Here is a 12,915-nt window from a genome sequence, read left to right as displayed (position 1 = left end):
AAGTTAATTTAGTCATCTAAACTTTTAATTACAAAGGGGCCATCAGGAAATAGACTAGTATTTCTTGACCAAGCAATGTATAAAGCACTTAACACACAGGAATGCTCACATCCCTATGGATTAAAATATTACTCCTATTTTACAGATGAGGATCAAAAGAAATTTAAATCCTTTGCCTAAAGTTAAGGGAAGAGGGGAGGGAAAAGAGGAGAGGATAGGGAAACTGAAGCTACAAATCATGGCCAGGAAATTGCTGAGATTTTCAACCTAAAAGTACTCTATCACTTTTTCTAGCAGCTCTTCTTTTATTTATTTTCTTATAACATACTGAAAAATTAAATCTTTTGATGTTCATTCTGGAAAGTAAAATCTTCATGAATAATTCCAGCAGGTAATTCTACTATCTGAAACTCCAATTTCCCTAATTCTCCTGCATTTTGTCCATCTGGTTTCCTTGCAAATTACCAAGGTGAACCATCTGTGCTTGTGACTTTTTTTTTTTTTAATTCTTCAATTCCAGTTGCCTAGTTTTTTGTGTGATTTACTTTTTAAGAAAAAAGAGAAAAAATTTCTTAATTTTCCTTTTTGCATACTGAAGGTGAAGCAGGATAAGGTAAATAAAGCAGTATTAAATCCAAAACATACATAATCTTAACATATTCTTTTTCATCAGCCAATTCTACAAAGTGCTAATTGCAATTTTAAAAGATGACCACATCTTCTGGATGAACCACAGAAAGTAATGTATTTAGTCTACAAATTCATGGAATATTGAATAGCATGCCAAGTGCATTCCAACTCCTTAGTTTTCTGATTCCCTAAGCAAAGCAAGCAGAAAAGAGAGGTTCAGATATGATGACGGAGGGGGTGCACACTGGGGGCCACAAGTTAAAAAATGGTGCAATTTAGGTAATGTTCTTAGAATAACTATTACCCCAAATGCCGAGCAGAAATATCACATAAGGATGACAAAAGAAATATCTACACAAAAAGTTTTCCAGTTATTTTAAATCTCCCTCTTACTACACTTGAGAGAGCTAGAAAACGTCAAGGCAGAAGAGTTAACATTTGACTTAAATAAAAACATATTTGTTAGTTGGGGAAGAAAAAGAGACAAGAGAATGTCTGAACCCTGAGGTACTTCCAGAAGTATGGAAATTTGTCCTCAAATGCAGGATCCATCTATGTCGGGACCTACAGTCCCTCTGGTTACACATTATCTTCAGAAATGAGCAGGATAAGTAGAAATGACTTTTCAGAGCCATGCATGGTTAAGCAGCAGCCTTGGCTTTTATTCTAGGCTTGGCAAACACTGAAACAATGAAATGGTCAATGACAACACTGTCCACTTGCAGATCAAAAATTATGAATCAGCTCTCTCGCTATATTTAGCAGCTAGACTCATTCATGTTTGATTTTTCAAGCCAATTCTGCCCAAATAACAGGTATAGTATATGTCTTTAAGGCAGAAAAGGGAAAAATAATTCCCTCCAAAAAAAAATCTGAATTATATCCAGGTCAAGTTCTTCCAGCTTTCAAATTTGGAAATCCTTAGGGATGGCCGTTCAAATGCTTAGTCTAGATCTGAAACACTAAAAGATGTAAGAGAATGGGAGAGATGTAAGCACAGGAGTTCATTTTCGCAGAAATGCCATCATTAAACGGCAAAGCCTATGCTTAAAGATCCACATTAAAGACCCCAGGATCCTCCAGGCAGCCCATTTACTCTGTTCTAGTTTGCTAGCTGCCGGAATGCAATATACCAGAAACGGAATGGCTTTTAAAAGCGGTGATTTAATGAGTTGCTAGTTTACAGTTCTAAGGCCGAGAAAATGTTCCAATTACAACAAGGCTATAGTAATGTCCAATCAAAGGCATCCAGGGAAAGACACCTTGGTTCAAGAAGGCCAATAAAGTTCAGGGTTTCTCTCTCGAGATGGCATATGGCGAACACAGTCAGGGCTTCTCTCTCAGCTGGAAGGGCACATGGTGAACACAGCGTCATCTGCTAGCTTTCTCTCCTGGCTTCCTGCTTCATGAAGCTCCCCAGGAGGCGTTTTCCTTCTTCATCTCCAAAGGTCGCTGGCTGGTGGACTCTCTGCTTCGTGGTGCTGCAGCATTCTCTGCTCTCTCTGAATCTCTCTCTCCAAAATGTTTCCTCTTTTATAGGACTTCAGAAACTAATCAAGACCCACTCAAATGGGTGGAGACATGTCATTCCCTAATCCAGTTTAACAACCATTCTTGACTAAATCACATCAACCAGGGAGATTATCTCATTACAGTTTCATATATACAGTATTGAATAGGGATTATTCTACCTTTAAGAAATGGGATTTATATTAAAACATGGCTTTTCTTAGGGGGCATACTTCCTTTCAAACCAGCACACTCTCCGTAGTGACAAATATGCTTAAAGCCAAGACTTTCTGACTCTGTCAAAAGCTGCACTTCAGAATCACTAAAAACACAGAACAAAACAATAGCTTCCACATAACTGTTCTGCTTTCACATTAAAAAAAAAATTTCTTTTTCTCTTACTTCCCAAATTCATACATCCTATTCGGCGCACAGTTGGGGCTTTGGTTGAAACATATTTAAAAGAGGAAGACAAAGCCTGGGTCAATAACCCAAAGAAGAACAAAATGTCTTCTGCTAAAGCTTTATAAATTTAGCTTGCAAAAAAATGTACTAAGAAATGATGAATATGCATCTATGTGATGATATTAAGAATTACTGATTGTATATGTAGAATGGAATGATTTCTAAATGTTGTGTTAATTTTTTTAATTAATAAAAAAAAATTTAGCTTGCAAAAACGAATTCAAGATTTCCACATTGTCGGGTTTCATATGAGCCTGAAAGCTCTTTAATTATTCCTATTCTTCTCCTAATTCATTTTGGGTGGGGAAGTTGAACAAATATTCTAAGTATATCCTTATAGTCTAGCTAAACATAAGCATAGGTTTAATATTTCAAATCAAAACATCATATCTAGTTTAACTTTCAATTTTAAGAGATCAGTCCAGATGGTAGATAAGGACCACTGTGGAGGAAAAAAAAGAGATTGGAACTAGCTAATAGTCCATTTGGGGAATACTCAAGCAATGAATCTCCCTGAAATTCAAGACACCACGGAACACAGCTTTTCCGCTGTGGATGAAAATATTTACTTTCCTAACCTCTTGCCTAGAACTTGTTGGCAAGTTGTATTCTATGGGATCTGTATCCCAAGCACTACTCATCTCTTTAACTTTTGCATGGGGTTTGCCATCTCATGTCACACCGCACCATGGTAACCCAACTTTAACATACAGACATCCCTGAATCTGAAAGAATACTCGAATGCAAATACAGCTGACCAGAGGAGGTTTCAGAAACAAGATTTTTTTTCTTCTAATAACCAAAGAATTAGGAGGGAGCTTCAGAGGCAAGATTTTTTTTTCTTGTAATAATCAAAGAATTAGGAAGGTATTTTAGCAGAAAACTTTTTTTAATTACAGCTTTATGGAAAAATAAGTTAAAGCAAATCCATCATTGACACTGTAACAGCACATTGGTTCAGCAGGGATAACTTTCAATACTATCAGAAAATAAAAACAGTATAACTACTCTTTATGGTCAACTGAATTGGAAAAAGACAAGTTTTTAAGTTTCAGAGGTTAAAAAGAGCCATTCCTGCAAATTTAGTTTTGTAATTTTCAGTAAAAGTGTTTTTCAATTTCAATCAAATTGCATTTTGAGTTACTTCAGCATGCCTATAATGACTAAATAGGAGAACTCCTGCCAAAACTTCAGGGTAACCTATGCTAAATAAATAAATTTTACTTACAAATTTGAGTACGATATTTCACCAAAGCCAAAATACCAGCAGATTATGTTTTGTATTGGAAACCATTAATTGCTTATTTCCCAGTTTGAGTGATGAGGCTCTTATAATTCATTAAAAATAAATACATAAAAACAACTCATCAAAAAAGAATAATTATTTCCACATGTATTCATTGTGCTTATAGGGGTTCCACCTGATTTTTCCTGTAAATGCCAGCTCAAATGGAAACAACTAAGAACAACTAAGAAGAACTTATTTCCAAGGTCGGTGTCATACTTCATGCACGCAAATGAAAAGAAGGGACGATATCACAGTGTAAGGCTGAGTTTAAAAGCACCCAAAAGAGAGCTGGGAAACCCAATACTAACTGTGTACTCAAAAAACGATCCACAATTCATTTGCAACTTGGGAAAAAATTAAATGGACTTGGACCTCCACATTACACTACACACCAAAATAAATTCTAATTGTATCTAAGTGGTTATTCTTTTAGAAATAATTTTCTCAGTTAAGTCATCTATATTTTTGTTCAATCTTTAGTAAATAACATTCAAAGTTTCAAACTAATGACAAAATGATCATAAATTTAAAATTCTATTATATAAAAATTAAAGCTTGGCTATATCTAAATACCAATCTAGAGACGGAAGCAGGGAAAAAAAGTCAAAACAAATTAAGAGGCCTCATCTATTACAAGGGTTAACAAACTACAGCCCCCAGGCCAAATCCAGGCCAAATCCAGCCCACCACCTCTTTTTCTATAGCCTATGAACTGGCTGAAGAAATTCAAAAGGAATATTTCATGACATATATACCCTGGCTGGTCCCTCTCACAGCCCTCACTGGCTTGACGTGGAGCCAGCACAGTCTCCCAGTGCAGATCATTGGTCCCAGTTCCAGAGGGAACAGAGTAACACTCACATACATACCGGAAGGAAGTATCTCGGGCCCAATCTGTCTGGTGGTTGGGCCAGAGATACTTGCTTCCAGTATATGCATGAGCGTTACTCTGGGGGACTCACTGACCAGGAACTTGCCCTACACATGGAAATGCAGCTCAGAGAGCTATTCTACATGAGCAGTCAAGTCGCAAGGACCAGGGCAAGGAATGGTTGGCTGTAGGACATACAATGCAGTATCTGGCACCCTGGCAACAGTTTCTTAGGGAAGAGAGACCACTTGGAACCATGGAAATGGAGAAAAGTGCTTGCATAAAAAGGAGCAGGGAAGACCCTAACTTTGGCCTGGAGCTACATTCTAAACCCTGTATGGATAGCCCAGAACGAGAACCCACGGATCAGCACACAAAGTCTGAGAAAAGTGTTTTGTTTCTTTCTGGGTTTTTGTTTTCGTGGCTCCTGGCATTCAAGGTAAGCTCTGTCATAACACGACCTGGATAAAAGCTTAAGGAAAAAGACCCCCTGAGAGCCTAAATCCCACTAATAAATCTTAAAATATAAAAATATACAGGTTTCAACAAATGATTCAAAACATATAATAAAACAGAAAGTAATGGCCCAAGCAAAAGATAAAAAGAATTGTAAACTATTGATGATAAGGACCAGACCTGAGATATACTAGACAAAACTTTTAAAAACTTGTTTTAAATATGTTCAAAGAGTTGAAGGAAAACTGGAAAAAATTACAGGAAATCATGAAAAGAATACCTAAAGATAAAGAGATTATCAATAGATGGTTTGAAAGGATTATGCTCCCTAGAAAACCCATGTTTTAATCCTGATTTAATCTAGTGGGAACAACCATTTCTTTTAATCCCAACCTACAATTTGATAATGTAGGTTGGAACCTTTTGATTAGATATTCTCCATGGAGATATGACACACCCAATTAGGGGTATTAACTTTTTGATTAGAGATGTGATTCCACCTGTTCCAGGAGGGTCTTGATTAGTTTATTAGAATCCTTAAAGGAGAACTCATGTTAGAGAAAGTTTGAGAACAACAAGCAAGCCACAAAAGGATCAGAGCCACAAGAACCACAAGAGCACACACAGCCAGAGACCTTTGGAGAAGAAGAAGGAAAACACCCCTGAGGAAGCTTCATGAAACAGAAAGCTTGGAGAGGAAACTAGCAGATGTCGCCATGTTTGCCATGTGCCTTCTTTCCAGTTGAGAGAGAAACCCTGAACTTCATCAGCCTTTCTTGAGTGAAGGTAACCTCTCGTTGGTGCCTTAATTTGGACATTTTCACAGCCTTAGAACTGTAAACTTGCACCTTAATAAACAAATGCTCCCTTATAAAAGCCATTCTACCTCTGGTATATTGTATTCCAGCAGCTAGCAAACTAGAACAGACGGAAATTAAGAAAAGGAACCAAATAGAGCTTAGAGCTGAAGACCACAGTAACAAATGTAAAAGTTCCTAGCAGAGTTCAGCAGCAGATTGGAGTTGGCAGAAGAAAGAATCGGTGAACTTGAATAGAAAACAATTGAAATCATACAGTCTGAGAAGCACAAGGAAGAAAGAATGAAGAAAAGTGAAGAGAGCCTGAGGAATATGTGGGACACCATCAGGCATACCAATATACACTTTGGAAAAGTCCTAGAAAGAGAAGAAAGAAAAAGGGGCCAAGATAATATTCAAAGAAATAAAGGCTGACGTCTTCCCAGATTTAACCAATATATGCCCATATACATCTAAGATACTGAACAATTTACTAACAGAATAAACTCAAATAGACCTATGCCATGACATTTCATAATCAATATGTTAAATACCAGCAATAGAGAGAATTCTGAAAGCTACACTAGAGCTTGTTACAACACAAGGAGTCTCAATAAGATTAAAAATCAATTTCTCATCAGAAACTTCTGCAGGGTAAAAGGAAAGGACAATAAACATTAGATCGAAGCTGTATGAAGAAATAAAGATCTCCAGTAAGTAATGATAGGATAAATATAAATTCCAGTACTACTTTATATTTGGTTTGAACCTCCATTTGTTACTTTCTATAGTACCTAAAAGGCAAATGCAGAAAATGTAATGAGAAATGTGTGGTTTGGGATTCATAACGTAAAAACACATAATTTGTGACAAGAAGCATATAAAGGTGGGGGTACAGAGGTGCATAAAAAAAATACTTTGCTTATACAACTGAAGCTAAGGTGGCATCAAAGCAAACAAGATTGTTATGGAGTTAGAATGTTAAATTTAAGCCCCATGGTAACTACAAAGAAAATACCACAGAATATGCCAACTCACAGAGGTAGAAATCAGAGTACAGGTTGCAGGTGTGAGGGGCAGGGGTAATAGAGAATTAATGCATAATGGGTGTAGGGTTTATGCAGGAGGAGATGGGAAAGTGTGGTAGTTGGATTCAGCTGTCAACTTGGCCAGGTGAATGTGCCTAGTTCTGTTGCTGCAGACATGAGCCAATGGTACGGGAACCTCATCTGTTGCTGACTACATCTGCAGTTGGCTAGGAGGTGTGCCTGCTGCAATGAATGACGTTTGACTTAATTGACTGGTGCTTAAATGAGAGAGCTCAACGTAGCACAGCCCAAGCAGCTCAGCATACCTCATCTCAGCACTCGCAGCTCAGCCCAGGCCTTTGGAGATGCAGAAAGAAATCATCCCGGGGAAAGTTGTTGGAATCCAGAGGCCTGTAGAGAAGTCCAGCAGAGACCACCCTGTGCCTTCCCACGTAAGAAAGAACCTCAGTGGAAAGTTAGCTGCCTTTCCTCTGAAGAACTAACAAAATTAATCTCCTTTTATTAAAAGCCAATCCATCTCTGGTGTGTTGCATTCCGGCAGCTAGCAAACTAGAACAGAAAGTCTCAGTAAGGAAGGTAATAATTATAAATATACATGCACCTATTAGCAGAGCCCAAAATACACAAAGCAAACACTGACAAATTTAAAGGGAGAAAGACTTCTACATTAATAGTAGAAGACTTCAATACACCACTTGCAATAATGGAGAGGCCATCTAGACAGAAAATCAAATAAGGAAATAGAAGACCTGAACAATACCCTATACAAACTAGACCTAAAAGTCATACTATAGAACACTTCAACCAATAGTACCAGAATATACATTCTTCTCTAACACACATGGATCATTCTCCAGAACAGACCATACGTTAGATCACAAAACAAGTCTCAATAAATACAAAAATGCTGAAATCATACAATGCATCTTCTCCAACAGCAATGGAGTGAAGCTAGAAATCAGTAACGGGAATAAATGGAAAATTCTGAGGTATGTGGAAATTTAAAAACGTACTCCTAAAGAACCAATAGGTCAAAGACAAAAATCACAAGGGAAATTAGGAAATATCTTGGGGTTTAATGAAAGTGAAATCCCAACATATTAAAACTTACTGGAGGCAACAAGGGCAGTGCTGAGGAGTAAATTCATAGGTCTAAATATTTACACTGAAAAAGAAGACTTGAAATCAGAGACCTAATGTAGAAACTGAAAGAACTAGAAACAGAAGTGCAACCTAAACACAAAGCATGCAGAAGGAAATAAAGATTAGAGCAGAGATAAATGAAATGGAGGATAAAAAAAATCAATAGTGAGAATAACAAAACACAAAGCTGCTTCTTTGAAAAGATTAATAAAACTGACAAACCTCCTAGCTAGACCAGAAAAAAACAGAGAGGATACAGATAACTAAATCAGATATGAAAAGGGGGACATTACCTTGCTACTTTTCAATGTCTGGTTCACTGGTTCTAATGGCACTTGAGTTTACGAATCTCCTTTAAAAGTGGCACTGACTTCCTTTGTTTTGGAGAACTACACACAAATTATTCGTCAAAAGGTCCTATGATGGCAGTAGACAATCAACTATGAAACAAAAGAACCTGTGGGGGCATTAGGCATTTGCATTATTAAGCTATAATAATACATAGCTAGTCTTCTAATTCAGGAAGAACACATGTGAAGATAACAGCTCTTTGATCACTTATCTTGAGTCCTTTAAACTGATTTTTTAGTACACAAGTATTTTCCTCTGAGAACTAATCTCAATTATGTCTTTTTTTTAGCTCTAAACATTTCTAGGAAACACAAAATAAATGCCAATAAAATCTTTAAGAATTTTTGCCAACTAACAAAAGATGACAAAACAGAAGCTTTCTGATTCTTAACATGTAAACTCTAACGATCCATAGAACAATGAGGGCCAGGACATTTTAGAGAAAACAGGCAATGGGGCATTTAAGGTAGACCTAAAAAAGAACTTGGTGAGATCAAACACCAGAAATGACTTTGAAGGCAGGGTCAGGAGTGTCTGACCTTGAACCAAAGATCACTACCTTGAATGTATTCAGTGAAATATGGAGAATGAGGTTCTAGAATCCCCAAATATCTCTTGACCCCATATACAGTCATACTTATATACCTTATAATGGAAATTATGAATCCCTGTTTCCTGGGATGGGAACAACAATACCTAACTCATAAATCAGATGTAGAGATCAAACAAGATAAATGTAAATCAACTCATTTAGTCATCTATTAACTATGATGAAAATATTTGCTTGGTACTGAGCTGTTTTAACCACAGCAGGCACCTGTTGGAGTCAGTCCACAGCCCACCTACAATAAGAGGTTCAAATATCCTAGCAGCCAGATCTCTCCATATACATCAGCACAGCAGGATGACAGGGGAGACATGTCCATTTTAAGAGCTATTGGGTTTTTCACCGGGTCCAACACAAGAGATTGGGGCCTGAAAGGCAAATCCATGACAGCAGGAAACACCACTGCTTTCCAAAGCATTTCTCAACTGTGCACCACGTTCAAGAGAAATAAATTGATATACCAAATGCTGCTTTAATCACACCTCCACCTGACAGCTTCAACTAAATTTCTTAAAAATCTATGCCGAGAGAGCCCAGCCTCTCCAGAACATGAGCGAGTTCCATCTCCCTACCCCATATTAGTGACAGCCCCTTCCAACATGAAAAAGTTAGAATGGCCATAGCCCAAATACCCCTAAAGAGAGGGATAGGAAGATCAAAGTTGATGGTGGAGTTATACAGAGAAGACAGGATATAACAAATGAAAATGAATAAAAATTGATATCTCTTTAAGTCTCCAGTATCTTAGAGCAGCTACTAGAAGTAAAAACCTAAAATTGTGGAATTGTAACTCATGCCAAACTCTGAAATCTGTTCTACAATTAATTGTGGTGCTATGCTTTGAACTATATTGCTTTTTTGTATATATGTTATTTTTCACAAAAAAGAAAAAAAAAGTCCATTGTGATAATAAAAAAAATATTTATTCCTTCTAGCCTCCTATATTCTGGAACAGCTAGAAGGAAAAATCAGAGATCGTATGGTAGCCCATGACAAACCCTGGGATCTGTCCTGTAACTACTTGTTGAAGAATGCTTTGAAAACTACTGCTTTTTTCTTTCTTTGCTTTGTATATATGTTATATTACACAACAGAAAAAGTTAAAAGAAAATCTATGCCTAGAGTTCAAATTCAAAAATGAACTGAACCTTGGCTATGGAATGCAGTATAAATAGGACATCCAGGTTTCCCCTTGATAAGTAGCAATTTTCCTCCATTAGGTTTATTTTATACCTTTGTGTTTAAACTTCAATTACTTTTAGAAAAAATAAGAGAATGTTCTATTTTGTGACTGAATAATCACTCTTAATTATATTAGGATTAATCTAATCAAATGTCAGTATTCTACAAGCCAGCAAGCAATTAAATCTACCAAACATTTATCAAAGGCCTATGACAAAGCAAGGTCTTGGGCTGGTACCTCTCATAAAGAAAAATATCTGCCTAGGGTAGAAATTTGGGCTAGCCACTCATTCCCACAGGGATAACACAAAATCCTCATTTTCAACTACAGTTAAACTAAAATTCTATTTGGCATTTGGCAATGGCATAGACTTTTCAAATAATTCCTTGAGCATTAGTATTCAATCCAGCCCTTGTATGATACTTACACAGCACAGTAAATACAAAGCAATGAAGACCCCATTTCTATTTCCTAGTAAGGGCTTAACCCCAAGACAACACAACACTTTCTCATGCACACATCTGAGAACTAGTCCTTCCTCCTAAGCTTTTTCATTTTTACTCATCAGCCCCCAAGCTCCTGGATAGTGTGGTGAACGGGGTGGGGGTGGGGGGGGGGGGTGGAGAATGCAGGAAGAACAGCAAATCTCCCAGGAGAATACCCTAAGCCACGTAGAGCAACAAAGTTTGTCTCTTCCTATTGTTAAGAGGGAGTAAATATATTCTGAAACCACAAACCACTTCACCCATATTACTACTTAACGTATTTCATTAGACTTGTCAAATAACTAAACCATAAATGGGAGGGAGGGAATGCCACAGTGATTTACGGTAAATTGCTTCTGCATTTGTCCAGGTCAATGGAAAACACCTCTATGTGAGAAGTACTCAGACTTCAAAGCAACAATATTAAGTCAGACAGATCATGAATCGCTGAAGGAGAAAAAGTAGAGTCGTGGAAGTTCTAAAGATAAAAAAGATAGGCATATTGAAAGCTCATGGCATGAAAACCAAAGTACAACAAGCTGCAAAGGAAATTATCAAAGTGATAAATCGAAGCCTAGAGTTTGTTGGAGTTAATGAACTTCAAATAGTCAAGGTACTTACCAAGTTAAGAACTATTTAAGAACTATTTAAAATCCACCAAGTTAAGAACTATTTAAAAATCACATAATTTATCAACTACTAGGGTGTAAACTTTTCAGGGAGAAGGTGAAGAGGGCAACATCAGAGACCTTACTAAAGGTAAGGTCTAACAAAATGAGCGAAACAGGGTTCTAAGCAGACCACATTTAGGGTCCTCAGAAGAACTTCAGGCTAACAAAGGTCAGTATTACTGCCATTTGCAGATGGAGGATGAAAGTATATACTCAAGATTACCAGTGCTGGAGTAGAACTCTGGGCCCTACTTCTTTCCCTTCAATGAGACCACCTGGGAACTCATTTGCAGCATGACCGACAAAAGAGGTTCTGAGAAGAAATCTCGGCAAGGCTTGATAGCAGCAGGACAGGCTCACTTCATTTCCTTGATTCCCTAAAACTACCCTGCCTTCTGGTATCACAAACTATGAAGCATTTCCTGATACCCTTATTCCTAATTTCTTCTCTAATTTTTTAATGAGCAAGCACATTCCCTCCCAAGAGCAGTAGGGATCTTCTGACTTCTACCTTTGAGATGCTGAAGGACATGAGTTTGTCTGCAGGACCAAGTGTATGTCCCTTAGAACTGGAAGACAAAATAAGCAGGAGAGGTAAAAGAAAGATAAATCAAGATACTGCTGACAGTTTGTTTTCTTTTTTAATTACAATTTGGCAACCAACCTGCTGAAGCCTCTTCATCAGATTAAGCTGATCATTTGAAGAAACTCCACAACACAAGACCAGCCATTTGATAGTTCTCATAGGTCATTTAAATACAAACTTCATGAACTTTATGAATAAACCACAAAGCATGTGAATAAAACCCCAATAAATAGTAAAAGCTATAACTACTGACAAGACAGTGAACTTCTGCAGACACCATATCAGTTGAAAACAATTTTATCCCAGAAATATACCATTTAGTCATTTGTAAATGGATGTGAACTACTCTCAAACAGAAAAAGATATGACCCTGCTTTAGCCTATATCTTTTTTCCAGCAAAGATTGTTGGGGTGGGTGTGGGTCGGGGGTGGGGGGGGACGGTGGTGGCTGCCTTAATTCAAACTCACCAGGACAGTGAACATTATATTACCATCTGGTCTGACAACATATTACACATTCACAGGGTATGGTTCTAATCACAGCACAATTTTAGCAACCACCACAGATCTCAGCAAGGTGCTCCTAAATGGAAGAATTTTATATTTTGCCTTTCAAATTGTTTTATTGGAAACATATTTGTGAGAAGACTAAGAGAAGTAAGAGGCCATAGCCTGAGCTTCAAAGAGGCAAGACTCCCCCAAACCCACTGGCTCATTTTCCCCACTCAGCTCCCTCCGTATAAGAGGCCTTTTATATGGGATTCCATTTCACCTTCACTCTCTGGAAGAGGATGTACCTGCCAACTAGCATCAAGACCCAATCA

The 12,915-nt window shown here is 37.5% G+C and overlaps 1 protein-coding gene across 6 annotated transcripts in view; it reads right to left on the bottom strand.

Annotated features, from left to right (window-relative positions):
* The window catches only part of FMNL2 (formin like 2), a 335,576-nt gene that overhangs the window by 282,353 nt on the left and 40,308 nt on the right, over nt 1-12,915 (bottom strand). Inside the window, exon 1 of one of the 6 annotated variants that reach the window (XM_077153837.1) lies at nt 8,502-11,581. The exons of the other annotated variants lie outside the window; for them this stretch is intronic. The gene's annotated coding sequence lies outside the window, so the exon portion shown is untranslated. Of the gene's footprint in view, nt 1-8,501; nt 11,582-12,915 lie in introns of those variants that run through there. 6 annotated transcript variants of the gene reach the window in all.

Source organism: Tamandua tetradactyla, chromosome 3 (genome assembly GCF_023851605.1).
Source record: "Tamandua tetradactyla isolate mTamTet1 chromosome 3, mTamTet1.pri, whole genome shotgun sequence".
In the NCBI taxonomy this organism is placed as follows: domain Eukaryota; kingdom Metazoa; phylum Chordata; class Mammalia; order Pilosa; family Myrmecophagidae; genus Tamandua; species Tamandua tetradactyla.
This window is presented reverse-complemented; position numbering and strand designations above follow the sequence as displayed.